This window comes from Callithrix jacchus, chromosome 5, assembly GCF_049354715.1.
Source record: "Callithrix jacchus isolate 240 chromosome 5, calJac240_pri, whole genome shotgun sequence".
NCBI lineage: Eukaryota > Metazoa > Chordata > Mammalia > Primates > Cebidae > Callithrix > Callithrix jacchus.
The window spans coordinates 16,871,425-16,891,821 of NC_133506.1; the positions used below are offsets into that span (position 1 = coordinate 16,871,425).

Sequence of the window (20,397 nt, forward strand, 5' to 3'; positions counted from 1 at the left end):
ACTCCAGCCCATAGACAACAGCCTTTACAGGCCACCTTCTCAAAGGTGTCAGCACTCCTTTCTAGAATGCCTCATTCTTTATGAAGGGAGTGTCCTCTTAGAAACTGGTAGAAACAGTTAAGTGATAGGTTTGAAGATTGTACCTAAAACCACTTTAACCTGCACTCTAACATCCCTCCTTTTGGAGCCATCAGACCCTTTATTGAGACAGTCAAAGAACTTGTGGAATTTTCTCATTTGCTGTAGGCCATCAGAGCATACCAGATTTAAAGAACCACCCTAAAAAACTATCGGGATCAGCTCCAAGTGTCTTTGACAAACAACTGAATCTTGATTTATAAGTGAGTGCCTCTATATCAATGAATACCCTCTGACCTAGCATTGTATGTTAAACCCACCTGATAACAACTACTAAGTATACTAAGTATAGCCTAAGAATGACCCTGTATGGCGCACCTGAATGCAGTTGGGAATTCCAAGCTAGGAAATCCAGGAGTGGCCAACCCAGAGAGCCATTCCTTTCCTATGAGAAACATCTGGGCCACATCACGTCCTGTGGAACGTGTGATGTACAGGGGATTGAGGCCCTGTGTTTTCGGTTAAAAAATTGCCGGGTGGAAGGTATTAGGGGAGGGTACTATGTGAAAATGCTATATAAACTGCATGCTTTCTGCAAGTGGTTGTGGTTCTGTCCAGCTCACTGCCACTGGATTCTCGAACCTGTATGTAAGCCCTTCACAAGAGCCCATGTCTTCTTTCTTGGCTCTGGGTCTCTTCTTCTGCCTGTTGAACCTGGTGCCATCCGCACTGAAGTCAAGAGAAGTTCAGCACAACATATATACCTCTTCCACTCTAATACACTCAAGGTCCACTCCCAGGTGGGTTTCAACGTACTTCAATTGTTCAGTGGGTAGGTAAGTGCTGATACTTCTCTGCCGAGTCTACACTCTGGTTATCAGCATGGAGGCAATGAGCAGTGGCAGAGAAATATCTTAAGGCATGCAAGGATTATCTCATAAGGCACCTGCTTCAGGTGAGATTCCTGCACAACCGTTGGGCAAGGAAAGCTGTTCTTCTCTGCCAAAAAAGCATGACTTCTGACTTTCAGCGTGGTTTAAGGGAACTTAATTAAGGGTTCAAGGTCCTTAAGCTCATCCTACATCTCAGTATTCTGCTCACGGCCCTGAGTTCGAAATAGAAGATTTTACAAAGCTGTGTATCCTGTCTCTTTGGCACCTTAAGAGCCTTATAGTCATATCCTGGGCCTGGCTTACACCACTGTCTGCCTCAGTCTCCTTTAAAATAGCCCTGCGCTGCCATGCAGTGACCAGAGATTAGTCTCCTTTAAAGTAGCCACAGATGCCCTCTGGCTTTCAGAGCATACCTTAAGTTGGCAATGAACCACCCTCAGCTTAACATTTTCTTTTCGCAGGTCAAAAGTAGCCATCTACTTCACAATCTGCATAATTATTAGTGCTCTAATAGCCTCTGTGTGTTGCAGCTACTAGGTCTCCTAACACCTGACCTTCCACTTAAGCCATATCCCAATTTACTACAGATGAGAGCTTAAGTAATTGTAATGCTGCTGCCTGCCAAAGTTTATTTTCATCCCAATTTGCTACTAAATATGTGATCCCTATTGCTTTCAGACAGGTCAGTAATCAAATTCCAAAACCCTATCTGCAGGGTATCCGGTCTGCAACTACTTGTTTTAGTTCAGTTTCCCTAGGACATGGAACCTGAGACATGCACTAAATGCTGAGGTTTTAATTGGAATAAGCAATCCAAAGATAAGAAAGAGAAGAGATAGGAAATGAGGCAGGGAAGGGTGAACAGCAAGACAAAGTGAGATGTTACTGCTATGATCCCTGCATTACCCATGAAGAAATAGAGCCAGTGGCCCCGCAATGCTGCTTTGTGACATATGACACCTCTAAACATGCTGGACAGAGACATGCTATACGGGTCTTGAGAGAAAGGTCATCAGAGAAAGAAGTGGAAATGGAATTTACCTGCCTTGCTACCTTCTCTTTCCCATAGGAGAAGATTCTCTCAACCAAATACCATCTTGTCTCCTAGGGAAACACTGGTAATAGGTATTTCTACATCCAGAGGCATTTTTATTTTCATTACTAGGGGGTGGTATTGGCACCCAGTGGGTGAAGGCCAAGGGTGCTGCTAAATGTGCTACAAGGCACAGGACAGTATCCCATGAGAATTACGCAGTCGGAAATGCCATTGGTGCTACTGTGGAGAGACCCTAATATAAATGCTGGAAAAATCACAAGAATCTGAAGAGATAAATTTGATGTGTCTGATTAAAAAAAAAAAAAAACCAACAGATAAAAAGATAAAATATATGGAAGGCATTTCACAGAAGAGAACACACAAAGGGAAAACAAAACATGAAAAGATGCCGAACCTCATTAGTAACCAGGGAAAATCAAATTACATCAAGATTCTATTTCACACTCAACTGATTGGCAAAAATTAAGATATCAAGAACACCAGGCATGAAGAGAATGGTGTTCAAAGGGAATAGTCACATACAACTTGTTGGGGAGTAAATTGCTACCAATTCTGTGGGAAAGAGTTTAGTATGTATTATGTTGTAAAATTCATCATTTCTGTATTTAAGGTGACCACTTACACCATTTTGATTGAGAATGTCCTGGTTTTAGTACCGCAAATCTTGCATCCTGGAAAACTCCTCGGTTCTAGGCCAACCAAGATGATTGGTTACCTATACATCTTATATCCTAGGAGTCCACTTCTACATATACTTCCTTAAAACATTCTTGCACAGGCACCAGGAGACATATAAAAAATAATCATAGTACCATTTTTCCTAATAACAAATAATGGAAATAACAGAAATGTCAGTCTATGAAAGAACAGATAAATAGATTGTGATATAGTAATACAATGTAGTATACTTAGCTGTGAAAATGAACTACAAAAGTTCCCACTCTGCCTCCAAGGAGCTTGAGATGTTAATGTCAGCCTGTTAAGCTTCACAGTAAAATCTGCTGCACCTGCTGACTTGGGCGAGCTCCATACTTGCAACACAGACCAAGGAGTACAATGAAAGTGGCTTTGGAAAACTGTAGAATAGAGCTGCTATTCAATTTCCACAACTCAGTCTCAGAGTGAAGAAATCCATGAATTGAAAATTACCATCTCACATACATACCCCAGTGGGAACACACACATCCACAAATCTCTATATAAATATATCTCTAAGATCAACAGTCTTCACAGAGACCTGCCCCAGAGACTTGGCCTTGTGAGAATCTAGAGCCTTGAAATTTGTTTGTGATCATAAGCCAAACTCTTCATTAGTTTTCACAAAAACCTACTCACTATGCTTAGCATGCTTATGAAAGTTGTCCCACAGAGTTTCTATCATGCAGTCTGCATCATTGCAACAGCTCCCTGAAGCCACACACACAGTCCAATGCTAAAAAATTCTTTCCTTCAGACCTACTTTTACCTCATTGTTTTCTTCAATCACTCGGTAAGTATTTCCTCCCTCCTCCTTTCTTGTTGAAATAACGTTCTACAAATCCTTCTCTCCCTCTTTCTTTCTTTCTTTCTTTTTTTTGAGACATGGTGTTTTGCTCTATCACATAGGCTGGAGTGTGCAGTGGTGCAATATCAGCTCACTGAAACCTCTGCCTCCCAGGCTCCAGTGATCCTCCCAGCCTCCCAAGTAGCTGAAACCGTTTCCCAAGTAGCATGCCACCATGCCTGGCTCATTTTTGTTTGTTTATTTGTTTGTTTTTTGTAGAGATAGGGTTTCACCATGTTGCCCAGGCTGGTCTTGAACTCCTGAACTCAGGCAATCCACCTGCTTTGGCCTCTCAAAGTGCTGGGATTACAGGCATGAGCCACCAAGCCCAGCCTATATACCCTTTTCTAAGAGATAATCATAACAATTTTGGTAACCCTATTACCACACCAGTCTGTCCAATCAACCATTCCAACTTTGTTCATCTTCCCATTTGCCTATCACTTTGTCATAAACATATTATTCTGTCTGCAAGTTAACTTTTATTTTCCTGAATTCAGGTATACTTTACAGATTTCTTGTCTTTAATCCTCCTCTCTCTCTCTCTCTCACCATTAGATGCCTTCATTCCCAAGTAACCTGACAGCATTATGGAACACTATATTCCTGTGTCTTTAAACATATACTATCCTTCTGGCTTTCTTTTCTTTTCTCTTTTGAGACAGGTTGTTACTCTATTGCCTAGGCTGGAGTGCAGTTGTGCGATCACAGCTTATTACAGCCTTGACCTCCTAGGCTCAAGAGATCCTCCCACGTCAACCTCCAATGAAACTGGGATCACAGGGACATGCCATCATGCTCAGATAATTTACTTTATTTTTCATAGAGATAGGTTCTATGTTGCCTATGCTGGTGTCAAACTCCTGGGCTCAAGTGATCCTCTTGCCTCAGCCTCTTAAAGTGCTGGGATTATAGGCATAAGCCATGGCAACCAGCCCCTTTTTGCTTTAAATTCTCTTCCTATCTTATTTGGCTGGGGAATGCCTACTTACTCTGTAATCTTTTATTCAGATGTTTTCTTCCCAGTAGATAGATTGCAATCTAGCTCTTCCCCTTCCTTTATCAATGTCCTTTTGCTATGTGACTTTGAACTCCTCTCACCAGAAGGTAGAGTCTATTTCCACATCCCTTAAATCTGAGCTGGCCTGCGAATTTCTTTGGTCTATATGTTGTAGAAGTGATTGTTCTGAGGACAGGCCTTGAGCAAACTTGCACACTTTCACTCATTCTCTTGAATAAGTGATCCATATAGCTCAGTTGCCATTGAATAAGTCCTGACTAGCCCACTGGAGAACTGAGTTGCCGTAGCCACATCCAGTCAATCACTAGACATGGGAGTGAAGCATCTGAGACTATTCAGCCCCAGCCAACCTGTCATCAGACTACAGAGCAAACCTAGTTGAGATCAGCCAAGCTTAGCCCAAATCAGTAAAAGTCCCCAACTCACTCAGAGACTCATGGTCAATAACACATGCTTATTATTTTAAGTCACTGAGTTATGGGGTTATTTGTTATACAGCAACAAGTGATACTCTTTTCCTTGATCCTGTTCAATAGCTTCAACATACTTCTAGTATAGCCCTTATAATTCTACAGTTCTTTTGGTCTTTCTCTTCCATAAACATAGAACTCCTTGGGAAAAGAGGCAATTTTTGTTTTGTATCTCAGAATCTAAATAGTGCCTGCTGACTTGTTAATAGATGAGTGTTGGAAAAATGTCAGTGATTAATTAGTTAGTTAAGGATTACAATGTTGCCTAAACCAAGGGAGGGTTTTGAAGGCAGATAAAACTGGGTTTGAATCCTAACTCTATTTCCTATGTTACTTAAGATAATTTGATTAACTTTGATGAGCCTTGTGTGCTCATCTCTAAATTAAAGACTGGAATAATATAGATGAGGCAAGATTGTGGTGATTTTATATACACATATATATATCCTCATATATATATATATCCTCATATATATATATATATATGTGTGTGTGTATATCCTCATATATATATATATATCCCACCTGACACAGAGTAGATGTTCAACAAATAAATAAGAATTGAATGAGAAAATGCATGTATTTAGTATACCACTTGGCTTCTAGTTGCTCAATAAATGATAGCTCTATTCATATGATCATGATCATCACCATCATGTTTGCTGTCACTTCTTGTAGCAGAAACTGTAGGTACTCCATCCTCATTTTATTGGTAGTTATCATCATTGTGCAAGTTGCCCTGATGGTGGCTTTAACATCTGGAACTCTACCTGAGGGCTGCCTCTGGCTGCTGGAGTCTTCTTGGTCTACATGTATGGCATTTTACAAATATCAAGGAGTCAACACTCCCCACTTCCACCCAGGGGAGAAGCCCTTAGTCAGAACAGATGGGAGAAGGTGGCTAAATACCCTAAATTCTATGTCCTTGGTTGGCATAAATCCAAGTTATGTCCTATGCTGTATCCCAAAGTTACCTAATGTGATTGTGTACCTTTTGATCACAGAAGTGATAAAGGACCTTTTGTGTCTTCCTTCTTTTCTCTGTCTCATTCTGCACTACTTTACAAATGTGTGTTGGCATTGCCTCCCAATAAACACTACTCCATTTTTTTGTCTCTCCGCTTCTGGAGAAATCAACCTAAGGCACCATCACTCTTTCTAGTTTATGTTGGTCTTGTTGCTTCAGAATCCAATAATTTCTTAAGAAACTTTGACTTCTACTTGAAAGGCCTAACATGTTAATGATCTCTCCAGCTAATCAAAGAGTTGTACCTAGTCCAGCGGATGACAAGACTAATCACAGAATGGGGTATGCCATCTTTAGGTCTTCTCTGTTTTCATCCTGGCTCAATTCTCTAAGCATATGAGGAAAGGGTTAACTTGTGCACCATGCGTAGCTCTTTGCTTATCTTGATGGGCACCTGGAAACATGGTATTGATTTTGAGCAAGTCAGAAGTGAAATGTGCTAGCTAGTGATTTATAATGTGCTATGAAAAGTCTAAAACCCCACCAGCATCCTGTACCATCTTGTCTATCAAAACTCTACTGTTTGATGGTTTGTACCTGTTAACTTGTTAACAAAGCTTGCTTTTAGCTACCTGAGCTGTGGGGTAAAAAAAAAAAAGCCTAAATAAGCTTGAGCCTTGGCTCTCCTGTGAACTTGTAGAGTCTCATGAGACTTTTTAATTATCCAACACTGTATAACTGCTGCATTGGAGTGGTTTTCTAATGACCAAAAGTTTTACAGAAGTATCTGGGGTGGAGGAAGGAAGAATTCCTACATCTTACAAGTTTAGAACGATTTCAGACAGTTATGAATATTGGAAAGCAAACTGTACTTTGCTGAGATCTTAAAATACTGTTCAGTTGAGCTGTCACGAATAACTCTTCTGAACACAGACTTTAGGGTGGTCCACCTTCCAAAAGTAGCTGTTGGCTTCTTGCAAATTTGGACCTACAAGGTCATTGCACACATCTCTTATCCTCCCTTCCCTCCCCTATGGACATAGCACAATGGTTACATAATCCAAGATGTGAAACCCTCACTTCACAGAGGATAAGTTTCTCTGGTAACCATTGCTTAAATCCATATATTCTCATCATTTTAAAGCACCAATTTGAAGTTGTATTTCAGTTTTCCCTTCAGCATTCCATCTCGGAAAAACCCAGTATGAAAGTTGTAGTCTTAAAGTTATGTTTGACTGACCTAAGCCACCAGTCCTTAAAAAACTCATGTTTCTCATCTAGAAGGACACCCTTCCCACAGGCTGCCTCTCAGTGGCTTTAGCAACAATGTTCTTAGAAGTCAAGAGCCACCCAGGAAGCAGGAGAGGAGCTACAAACACATTTGGAATGCTCAAGCCTCTGAGTGTTAGAAGATAACCCACCTAGAATATGAGATTTAGGGGCAGAATTTTCTTTCTTTTCACAATTTGACATCAACATCTTCTAAGTTTCAGAAGCAGGCCACAAACATATGTATCATAAGCAGTTCTTTGAAACAGTGGAATAAATTACAGACTGATTATTGTGTATTAAAACACAAATAGACAGCATATCCTGCATATGGAAATTAGAATTCTATTTGGAGATTCATAAAGAGTTTGGGTAGTCATCTATGTTCTGAAGCAGACACAAAATATCTTTCAAATTCATCCATCTCCAATGCCACATCCCTAAGCCAAGTCAGCAGTATCTCTTATATGGATAAGAGCACCCTGTTTTCAGCTCCTGAAACCCCCATACATACTAGTTGGCCAAAATACAGAAGAATGGCCTTTAAAATATATATAAATTCTTTCATTAGCCTGCTAATAACTCTCCAATGACTTCCATCTTTATTGAAATAAAATTAAGACATTTTCCCACATCTATACAACTCTCCAGCTTCATCTCCTATGTCATGTTTTTTTCCCAAAGCCCCTCTCTTAAAGTGATACTGGCCTGCTTTCCAAACCTTGAATATATCAGTGTGGATCCTGGTTCATTACACATGGAAGGCACAATCTTCAAACCCTATGTGGCTGGCTTTTTTCTATCACTCAGTTCCCAGCTCAAATTCTCTAGGTGGTCTGCTCTGACAGTCAACTAAAGTAGTCTCTCAGTCATCCCTTATCTTGTTAACCTGCTTCTCATGTTCACAGACATTATCAGTGGTTGCCAGTTTCCCTTTCATTTACTTACTTACCCTTTCCCCTGGAAAGTGAGCTTCTGCAAGGCCATACCTTGCAGGCACTGTAGCAGGTCTATAGCAGTCACCCAATGAATATTGTTGAATCAACACATGCATGTTTCTTTGTTTTTAGTATTGTTTACTTTAAAATACATTTTAAATGGACAAAACCACAAGATGATTTATTTCCCTACCTTTATATGATGGCTGTAGATGAATTAAAGACTCCAGAAAAGTGTGGCTATTTCTATTCTGTAACTTTTCATTGGTGTTTGTCAGCCTTCTTCATTTTTTCTCAGTGTTCATTTTGGCAAGAGGTGGAAATATTTCACCACGGTGTATTTCTGTAACAACATAGTACCAAAATGATTCAGAACCCCACCAACATTATGCTGTGCTTAAAATTAAACACAAAGCCACATTTACTTTACATTCTCCCACATGAAGCACATTCTTTTTTACTGTTTCTATCATTTCTTAGGTATGCAGCTATGGATCTGTATATCATTATCTGGACACCCCAGGTAGGGTTAGACTCCTCTTAGTACCTTGGTTGCATCTATACCACAGCATTTTCTCCACTCTGTATAATCATTCTATTGCTAATCCATCTTTCCAATAGATGTTGATCCTTGTGGGGCCAAGCACTGTGCCTTTGGTCCCTGAATCTCTGGGGTCTAGCCCACTAACTGGTAATCGTACATTTTCAATACAGTCAATTCTTGATATTTGCAGTAGTTGTGATTTATGAAGTCACCACAAACACTGAATTAGCAAATGGTGAAGCATTGTTCCTAGAAGAAATTGAGGGTTAGGTTATTGCAAGTCTCTGGCTCCAGTATTTTTGTCAAATAATCAATATATAATTTTGCTTTATGTATGTTGCTGTTTAAAGGCATCTTACATAACACATATTGTTGATTGATTAAGATGGAACTCAAATCAACAGCACTGTAGCTTATGCCTCAACAAAGAATTTCTAACACACCTGTTTCCTCCATAAGGTGTGTGACAGCCTATTGTGCTTAGGAACATGAGACAGCATGCCAGCACTGCTCTTTGGGGCCATTTCAAAACATGGAATCACCAACATTAAGCACAAAAATGTAAAATATACGAGAAGGTGAATTTGGAAATATGAAATCATAGATAATGAGAATCAACTATATACATATTGCTGAATCACAGTTATATGCAGATTATACAAATTCCCAACCTTGTTTATGGTTCAGTATGGCCCTGCTATTTAAATGAGTAAATAATAAATAGTATAGATAGGTTAGAAAATCTGTGTGAATATAAAATACACACAGATTTTATATTCTTTATGAAAGACCCAGGAACTAAAAGCAAATATCATTTCCTATATTCTCTGCTGACCTATTAAAAAGACAAATTTCAGCAATCCTATCAAAATATTAATAACATTCTTTGCAGAAATAGAAAAAGGAATCCAAAATTAATGGAGAAACATAAAAGACTCCAAATAACTAAAGCAATCCTGAGCAGAAAGAACAAAACTGGAGGCATTAAAGAACTTGATTTCAGATTATACTACAAAGCTATAGTAACCAAACCAACATAGCACTAGCATGAAAACAGACATGCCAATGAATGGAACAGAATAAAGGTCACAAAAATAAATCCATGCACTTACAGCCAACTAATTTTGCAAAAGGCGCCAAGAACATACACTGAGGAAAGAACAGTCTCTTTAATAAGTGATGCTAGGAAAACTGGATATACATATGCAGAAGAATGAAACTAGACCCTTCTCTCTCACTATATGTAATAGTCAACTTAAAATTGATTAAAGATTTAAATGTCAAACCTAAACTATGAAACTACAAAAATAAAACATTGAGGAAACATCACAAGATATTGGTCTAGGCAAAGATTTTTTGGGTAAGACCTCAAAAGAACAGGCAACAAAAACAAAAGTAGACAAGTGGTATTACCACACACTGAAAAACTTCTGAACAGCAAAGGAAACATTCGACAAAGTGAAGAGACACTCTATAATATGGGAGAAAATATTTGCAAACTATCCATCTGACAAGAGGTTAATAACCAGAATATATTAGAAACTCAAACAACTCAACAGGAAACAATAATCCAATTAAAAATGGACAAAATATCTAAATAGACATTTCTCAAAAGAAGACATACAAATTCCCAATAGGTGTCTGAAAATATGCTCAACATCACTAATCATCAGGGAAATGCAAATCAAAAACAAAATGAGATATTATCTCACTCCAGTTAGAATGGCTATTATCAAAAAGACAAAAAATAACAAATGATGGCAAAGATAGAGAGAGAGAGAAATGCTTGTATGCTGTTAGTGGGAATGTAAAGTAGTACAGCCATTATGGAAAACAGTATGGAAGTTTCTCAAAAGACTAAAAATAGAACTACCATACAATCCAGCTATCCTGCTGCTAAGTATATATGCAAAAGAAAGAAAATCATTGTATTGAATAGGTATCTGCATACCCATGTTTATTTCAGTGCTATTTATAATAGCCAAGATACAGAATCAACATAAGTTTCCATCACTGAAAAAAACGGGTAAAGAAAATTGGTGTATGTATACAATCAAACACTATTCAGTCACAAAAAGGAATTAATTCCTGTCATTGGCAGCAATATGAATGGGACTGCAGGTTGTTATGTTAAGTGAAACAAGCCATCAAAGAATATGTTCTCACTCATACATGGGAGCTAAAAAAAAGTAGATCTCATGGAGGTAGATTAGTAGAATTATGCTTTCCAGAGACGGGAAGGAAAGTGCGGAGAAAGAGAAATGAAGAGAAGTTGATTAATGAGCATGAAAATACAGTTAGATTGAAGAAATAAGTTCTAATGTTTCGGAGTGCCGTAGGAAAATTACAGTTAACAGTAATTTACTGTATATGTCAAAATAACCAGAAGAGAAGAATTGTAATGTTCCCAATACAAAGAAAAGGTAAAAGTTTGAGGTGGTGGATATCTCAGTTACCTTGGCTTTATTTTTACACATTGTATACATGTATCAAAACATCACATATACCCCCAATATATGTACAATTATGATATATCTATAAAAAATAAAATTCCAGAGCCCGGGTATTTTCTTCTGCATGATATTATTTATTGCTTCTCCAATTTTCAGACAAGTTCAAAGAAAATTTTTCTTAAAATAATTATAGGTTAATAGTTCACCTTGTCCATTATAGGTCAACCTAAACTCCTAGAAAATTGCTCCACTTTTCTCCTTGGATAAGAAGAAGATATGCCAGCTTTTATTTCATTATATGCACCAGTTAACTGCAGGTACAGAATGTCCATACTTAGTTCCTTGTATTTTCTGTAAAAATATCAGTACTCTGTGAGAGGTACAATGGAGGGATTATACTTTACATGTCTATTTTCCAGTGCATTTGAAAAATGTTTAAGACCCCCTTAGAAGTATTAATTTATGTTTTAATGGTGTCACGAAGATTTTTCTTTTTTTTCTTTTTTCTTTTTTTTGAGACGAAGTTTCTCTCCTGTTACCCGGGCTGGAGTGCAATGGCGCCATCTCGGCTCACCGCAACCTCCGCCTTGTGGGTTCAGGCAATTCTCCTGCCTCCTGAGTAGCTGGGATTACAGGCACACGCCACCGTGCCCAGCTAATTTTTTGTATTTTTAGTAGAGACGGGATTTCACCATGTTGACCAGGATGGTCTCGATCTCTTCACCTCGTGATCCATCCTCCTCGGCCTCCCAAAGTGCTGGGATTACAGGCATTTACTTCTCAGTATTTTAAAATGGTTACCTTTAATATCAAGTTACTTGTACTTTATATAAAGTAATTTGTTGCTAAAAATATCTTCTCAAAAGCATGCTCTATGTTTTAAACTATTATAGCTAGGCTCTGTAAGACTTAGTAAAAAGCAATGCCTTACACAGGCAACAAGAAATCCTAGAAAGCTAATTCTGACAGCTGCTTTTAAATTAGTTCAAAATAGGCTAACATACAAGTAGACATACTTTCTTTTCTGTGTCTTTTGATACCCTATTCAAATAGTTTAGAGTATAGCAAACAAGTCACCTTGTCATGGAGTGCCATTTTAAAAGTGATATAATCATGTGGGTCCACTGCATAATAATAATTCAATATATTTGACAGAATTATTCCTTTGATCCGGAAAAAGAAAACTAAATGCATTTTATAAATTTCTGTACTTTATTAGCATCATTATATTACATTGTCTATATAATTAACCATTTTGAGTTTATTTTCTAAGAATTAATACTACTTTTAATTTTCTATTTATACTACAAATAGCCAAATTAAACAAAGAAATATTAGGTATTATAAAATTACTTTAACATTCTCAAATCACCACGAAAACTCTCCTCTCTTATTTCTTTCTCTTAAAACATGCCATTAAGAAGCCTTTACCCATATATCTCTGCTAAAGCCATATTACCATTACCAACTTTTAAAAAGCAATCTGAGGGCCAGGTGTGTTGACTCACCCTGTAATATCAGCACTTTGGGAGGCAGAGATGAGCTGATCACTTGAACTCATAAGTTCAAGACCAGCCTGGGCAACATGATGAACCCCCAACTCCACAAAAAATATAAAAACGAGCCGGGTGTAGTGATGTGTGCCTATAGTCCCAGCTACTTGGGAGGCTGAGATAGGAGCATGGCTTGAGCCTGGGAGGTAGAGGTTTCAGTGAGCTGAGATCATCATGCCTCTGTACTTCAGCCTGGGTGACAGACCCAGACCTTGCATCAAAAAAATAAAAAAGAAAAAGAAAAAGAAAGAAAGAAAAAGAAATCTGAATGCTGAATGTTTAGTAGATTGTGTTCAGATAACAGCTACACCATTCTGAGCATGTTGATAATGCACATCTTAACAGAAGGTATAGATGTTAATTAAATTTAGTGTTTGCGTTTCCAACCTTCAAGAGGAAGGAGTTGGCTTTGTATCCATAGACTGGCTTCACCTTTTACTAGTTGCATGATTCGAGGCAATTTTTTATTCCTTGAGATTATTTACTCATCTGAAAGATGCAGATGAATATCATTTTCTGGAAAGTGGAGTGGTCTTTAGGATGAAATTAAATAGCCAATGTAGAGTACCTGGCCAATAATGAATAGTAAAAGATTTAGCATGTATTTTTTACCAAGTACAAAACCATTCCCAGCAGCATTTTAGTCACTGATTTTTAGCTCTTCGAGCCAAAAATCAGTGACCTGCTATCTGAATAATTTGAAAAAGAAACAAACAAGCAAACAAAAATCCTAAATGTCCTAGCTTACCCACATTTTGACTTACAAGCAAGATAAGCATCTCTGTGTTTTGATGTGTGTGTGTGTGTTATAAAAAGGGGTAAAATGAACAGAGAAGCATAACTAAGTTTCACATAAGTTTATGCCATCTTTTTTTCTCACTCTGTTGCCCAGGCTGGAGTGCAGTGGCACCATCTTGGCTCACTCCAACCTCCACCTCCATGGTTCAAATGATTCTCCTGCCTCAGCCTCATGAGTAGCTGGATTACAGGTGCCCACCACCATACCTGGCTAATTTTTGTATATTTAGTAGAGCCAGGGTTTCGCCCTGTTGGCCAGGCTGATCTCCAAATACTGACCTCAGGTGATCCACCTGCTTCAGCCTCGCAAAATGCTGGGATTACAGGTGTGAGCCACCGTACCCAGCCACCATTTTGTATACTTCATTTACATTGGTTCTCTGGACATTTTACTCCTATATTGGGGATGTTGGCCATCACATGCTCATTCATGGATGCATTCAAAACATATAACGACTGCATTACAAATGGCACCTGACTCTGAGATATGAATATATTATTAGGCACATTGGTAAATGACCAATATAAATAATATATTCATATCTCAGAGTTAATGAGCCTTCCTTCCACTTTATATACAATAGAATTTTAGAGTTTAAAAACTAAAATTTAAACTCTAAAAATTTTAAATACTAAAATTCTATTGTATATAAAACAAAGGGAAGATTTACTACCATCTCTACTAGTATAAACAGTCTCTGCATGCTTATCTTCCCTTCTCACGTTCAAGGATGGCAGCCCCTTATGCAAATGCATTTCAAGGTAATTTAGAGACAGGAAGGGTTCCATCAGATCTGCAATTTTAGAACAGCTGTTGTATTACTCACCCTTTCATCCACTTTCCCTTGTACGCAGGGATGCAATTTTGTGAGCAGTAAGTTTGATAGTGGTCTGTGCCATTATGTTAGGAAAATAGGACTTTGTTCCCGACTCAGGGAGAGTGGACTCAAGACCTTGTCCTCATTAATATTGAGTTCTGGCCAAAAAAACTCCAACTGGTTATGAAATCATGAAAGATGCTAAGTCCTGTTAGGTTAAAACCTTCCAGCTACTCTGAGGCATTAGTAAGAGGAGAAAAAGAATAAACTGAATTGAGAAAACCCAACATACAACATATTTTTTAACCTATTGTCTTTACTAAGATAGAACCTTTCTCCACCCCCCAAAATATGGATTATCCTTCTTAGAAATATGTCTTCATCAATCCGCCTATTTTTCTTTATAACGTGGATAATGTTAACACTTTCAGTTAGATGCTGCACTACTCATCCAGTAGGTAAACTCCAAGTACACAAAAGGGTTCCACTACCGGGTTTGACAGTGTAAAAGCCAAGCAGAAAACAAGCTGGCAGAGACAGTTTAATATAAACCTCCTCTGAGGATTTGAAAACAACATCACATTTGTTTCCTGCTACTCATCTGCCCCCTTGTGATCTTTGTCTCTATATATGATAAAATATTTATAGCCAGAGCTCAGCATCTTTTCTTTTCCTTCACTGTTGGAATAAGGTATATTCTGCATCTAGAGGAGAAAGCAACATAATAGAAACTTTAAAAAATTGAACAAATAACTTTTGGGGTTTAGAAAACCTAATCCACTCACAAATGGATTTTCTTTCATTTAAAACAAGGAAAGTGACATACGGGACTGCATTTTTGCAGAAATTATTTATGTGTTTGTCAACTGCAGGAAATCCTCTCTAGGGAAAGTTCTCAGAGCATACAGAACTACATACTGTTTGGGATTTCCCCAAATACAGATTGAACACTATTTTATTTTTCTTTTCAGGTAATAAGAAAACTCAGTTTTTTAAAACATCTTCACCTCTTCCTACAGGAAAATATCAGGCCTGAGTTTCTGGCCTCTTTGAGACATTTCTCTTGAGATAATAGAAGAATTGAGCTTTCTAGGACTATGAACTATAATATTCTCACATTATTGTTTTTTTTTCTTCCAGAGAGCAGTTTATAATGTGTCAGCTTTTATTTTTGGAGTAACTGTTCTTTACACTGAAAAGCCAAGTGAACAATTATGTTTAGATATATTGGTTTTCTGCTTCAATAGAAAAAGCACTTAAAGCTTGTATCAACTAGATGCCCCAGGTTCTAGCCTATTGTACTTACTTTTTAAACTTAATTGACTGAACTGTCCTTTCTCTGGGCTTCCTCATCCTAAAACCAAGGTAATAACAGCATGTACTTACTCTATAGCATCTACTTACTCAGTTTTCAGAGGATTAAATATAATGAGGTATGTGTGAGAACTTTAGATACTACACAACATTAAGTTTAGAAAAGCTGTTTTAATTCCTGTGTTTAAGTTAAACAGAAATTAACTTAAATTTAATCTGATACCTAAAATGGTAAAATATAACAATTTAAAACTTGCTATTTTAAGAGAGTTAATTGTGTGTTTCATAAATTTTATCTCAATAAATTTGCAAAATAAAACATTATGTTAAAAATTGGCCCCTGGTCTTCTGGAGTCTGCCAAAGACCTCTGTGGCACAGCAAAGGATTAAGCCCTGGATCTAAAGGGTTCCCCCCCATTATATGGGCTCCTCTTCCCTTGGGTCAACTGGAGGACTGGGGCTTGGCATCACTTAATAGTGATCCAGACTTTCCTAGTATGCCAGAGTGCTCCCTGAAGGCTCCACAGTTATACAGGAGCAAGAATGTCAGCCAGGAATGGTGGCTTACGCTTGTAATCCCAGCATTTTTGCAGGCCAAGACAGGTGGATCATCTGAGGTCAAGAGTGCGAGACCATCCTAGCCAATGTGGTAAAACCCCATCTCTACTAAAAATACGAAAATAACTTAGTCAAGCAGGGTGGCACACAGCTGCTTGGAAGACTGCTCGGGAGGCTGAGGCAGAAGAATCACTTTACAAACAACCAAGATCTGGGTGCTATAGTTTGAATGTATGTGTCCTCCCAAGATTTATATGTTGGAACTTAACCCCCAAGGTGATAATATTAAGAGGTGGGGCCCTTGGAGGTGAGTAGGCAATGAGGGCCCTGCCCCTCATGGACAGGATCAATGCCCATCAAAGAAGCCTCAGAGAGCTGCTTTTGCCCTTCTATTCCTTTCACCACGTGAAGATACTGAGATGGTGCCATCATTGAGGAAGGAGCCTCCACCAGACACTGAACCTGGTAGCTCTTTGATCTTGGATTTCCCAGACCCCAGAATCACAAGAAATAAATTTCTGTTTTTTCTAAGTCACCCAATCCCAGGTGCTTTGTTACAGCAGCACAAATAAACTAAAACAAGAGGTGCACTCTTTGCTCTGTAGTGTCATTGACTGTAGGTTCTCTCAGAGTTAGGAAATATATACACATATATCTATACTAACCCATGCATGTGCACACACCTGTATTATAGATAACCTCAGTCTAATCACAAGAAGCCTTCAGACTAATCCAAATTGAAGGATATTTTACAAATCACACTTCAAAAGAGTCAAATTCACAAAAAAGAAGGGAAAAGTAATTCAGATTGTAAGAGACTAAGGAGACATAACAACTAAATACATTTTGGATCTTGGATTGAACAGAAAAAGGATATTAATGAGAAAACTGATGAAATCAAAGAAGGTCTATAAGTTCAGTTTACAGCAGGAGTTGGGAAACTATATCCCATACCCAAATCCTTCCTGGACCTGTGTTTTTTGGTAAATAAAGTTTTATTAGAACACAGATACCTTCCTTAGTTTATGCATTGTCTATGACTAATTTCTCACTACAATAGCAGAGTTAAGTAGTAGTGACAGACCCCTAAAATGGTTACTATCTGGCTCATTACAGAATAATGCCAACTTTTCATTTATAGTATTGCACCAATTAAAAATTCCAATTCCAATTAAAAATTCCAATTTTAGGTAACTGTACTATGGTTACACAAAATGTTAACATTAGGAATGAAGAATATATGGAAATATTTATACTTTTTTTTTGCAAGTTCTCTGTAGGCCTAAAATTATTTCATAATAAAATTTTTTTAAAAATTGAATGGGATGCTAACATTTAAAATACAGGAGATAGCACATAAAATTTCTGTTTGTAGTTTCTTCTGAAAAGTTTGGATGTCTGATAACGCTGGCCAACAATCAGAGCAAACTGAAAGTTGGTAGCTTTGATTAATGTGTCTAATACTGCTGGCTATTGTCTCAATCAATATCCACTTCCATAGCACCAGAACCCTGATTTTATTTAGGCATGAGGTATTATGTAAAAGACCATATTTCCCAGTATCTCTTGTCGCCCAGGGGTGGTTAATGGAATGTAAGCACAAGTGTTTTAGTGAGACTTTAGGGAAAGCTCATTAGAATGAGATGGCAGGCCAAATAAGCCCTATTTGCCCTTGCCCACTTCTACTGATTCTTGCCTAGAAAATTAATGTGATGGCTGAAGTTTCAGCAGTCCTCTTGGACCATGAAGCGAGAAAGAACTCATGTATCCATCCCCACTTCAGGTAGAGCTCTAAGATAGAAGAAACCTTGGTAGATTTGTTGTGATCTGTTTTTTTGTTTGTTTGTTTTTGTTTTTTACATGTTCTTGTACTCATGCCAAACATGGCAAAACTCTGTCTCTCTAAAAAAATACAAAAAAACCATTAGCCAGATGTGGTGGTGTGTGCCTGTAGTCCCAGCTACTCTAGAGACTGAGGTGGGAGGATTGCTTGAACCTAGGAGGTGGAGGTTGCAGTGAGCTGTGACCACACCACTGCACTCCAGCCTGTATGAGAGAGAGAGAGAGAGAGAGACAGAGAGAATTAGAATTTTCAAACAAATTCTAAATTATGTTCTCCTAAAAACAATCATGAAAACAGACATGCAAAATAATTAGTTGTTTATATGATAGCAGATTTAAAAATATTAATAAATCTGGTGAGTATTAAAAATATATTAGAAGTGACAACCTATAAATTAAAATACTTAAGAGCTACTAACAGTTTATATCTCTAATAAAAGTTAGTACAATTCAATCTGATGTTTTTATATTTACTATTTTTAAACTAAATGCCAGTTTTCATCAATGAAATTACCATGACAGAGGATATTTCAACTTATTAGTGCTACTATACTCCTATGTTTTCAGACCATTTTTTAAAAAGACACTTCTATGGAGCCTACCACTTTTAAACAATATCTCAGTTATGTAAGAAACTCAAGAATGTCGAACCCTTGCTTTCAATTTAGGTATTTATCATTTCTTCTGCATCACAAACCTTTAACAGAAAAGCAATAATATGTGCATGCTTAGCAGTGTCTCAGGCTCTGAAAACTCTTTGTAAAAGGTAAAAGCTCTTGACAACAATCTGGAGAAGCTATGATGATATGGATGTGTTCTTACATGTCACGCTGACTCCTGTGGATTGAAAGCACATCTATACACACACTAAATTGCAGACACCAGCAACCACTGTTAGCCCAAGCAAGTGATTTTCTGTTTCACTAAGCTCTTGATTGCTGATTTCAAATTCTTGTATGCTGTTTTGCTGTGCTAACCCTTATTGTATAAAGACTCAGCCTCATCTAATGAAAAATGACTGGGATTCACGTTTGCCAATGGTTGACAGGAAATGTTTCTCAAAAGCAAATCCAAAGTAAGACAAGAGAAAATTCCCATGCTGCCATATTCAGCAAGAAACCTCAGTGAGGTCCAGTGAACACTGATCTAATGGGAGATAGCTTGGGTGGATATTATCTTGATAAAGCTTCATGTATCTAGGGACTGGGGGCTTCATTCACCAACATCTTTGTTGAGCATGTCTCCTTGGTGAAGAAACAAGCTCTAAAGTATCACTGTCTAATAGAAATATAATGTGAACCACAAATATGAGTCACAAATGTAATTTTAAATTTTCTAGTGGCTGCATTAAAAAGGGAAAGATAAAAAGATGAGATTAATTTTAATAATGCATTTTATTTAACAAAATATATCCAAAATATCACCATTTCAAAATGTATCAGTAAGACCTTTCCATTCTTTTTTGCATAGTAGGTCTTTAAACTCCTGCTGTTTTTTGCTTTTAGCACATCTCAGTTTGGAGTAGCCACATTTCAAGTTCTCAGAAGCCACACGTGGTTAATGGCTCTTGTATTGGGCATCAAAGTCTATAGAGGAACTCTGTGATTTACTGTGATGTTTAAAAGATCTTTGGAATGGCAGTAACCAGAGAGGAAAACAATGACATTTCAAATATAACAGACTAATACAATTTTCAAAAACTGTTGATAGAAATGGTACTAGCAAGACAAAAGCTGACAACAACTAGTTGGGGTTTTATTTTAGTTTTAAAATATGCCTGTTTTAAAGCAGATACTTTGCAGTGTAGAGGAAGTATGTTCATGGAAATTGGCTCCTTTGTAACTAAAGTACTTTGCAAGTAGAAGAATTTGGGGGACATTAAAGTATGCCAGAATAAAATCCATTAAGCCTTAGTTAAAATCCCAAGCAAATAATAAAACACATTTATTTATATTCTGCAGCATGGATAATAAAACATAATAATATAGAAAGTCTGAAGTGAATATAAAATGTCCAAATTAATAGCACAATTTTATAATCAGCTTCCAATGCAATTATCAGTCTTTAGAACAGAATTCATTTACATTGAAAATTGACATGTAAGGATTTTTCTTTAGAGTCAAATGAGCTCATTAAAATGATCGATAGATTCATTAGGTCAAATAGAAGGTATAGAGGTCAGGTGGCATGTTAAGCTGTAAAACTTCAAGCCAAAAATTAGTACCTGTCAAAAATGGAAAAAAAATACACTCTTCTGAAAGTTTAAGTAAAAAAAATTTTT

At 37.5% G+C, this 20,397-nt stretch overlaps 1 protein-coding gene across 2 annotated transcripts in view; it reads right to left on the bottom strand.

The window, feature by feature from the left end:
- PAK5 (p21 (RAC1) activated kinase 5) overlaps nucleotides 1-20,397 on the bottom strand; it is a 286,511-nt gene that overhangs the window by 157,849 nt on the left and 108,265 nt on the right. For both annotated transcript variants that reach the window (XM_002747354.5, XM_008995745.5), the window contains one exon: nucleotides 8,430-8,579. The gene's annotated coding sequence lies outside the window, so the exon portion shown is untranslated. The remainder of the gene's footprint in view (nucleotides 1-8,429; nucleotides 8,580-20,397) is intronic.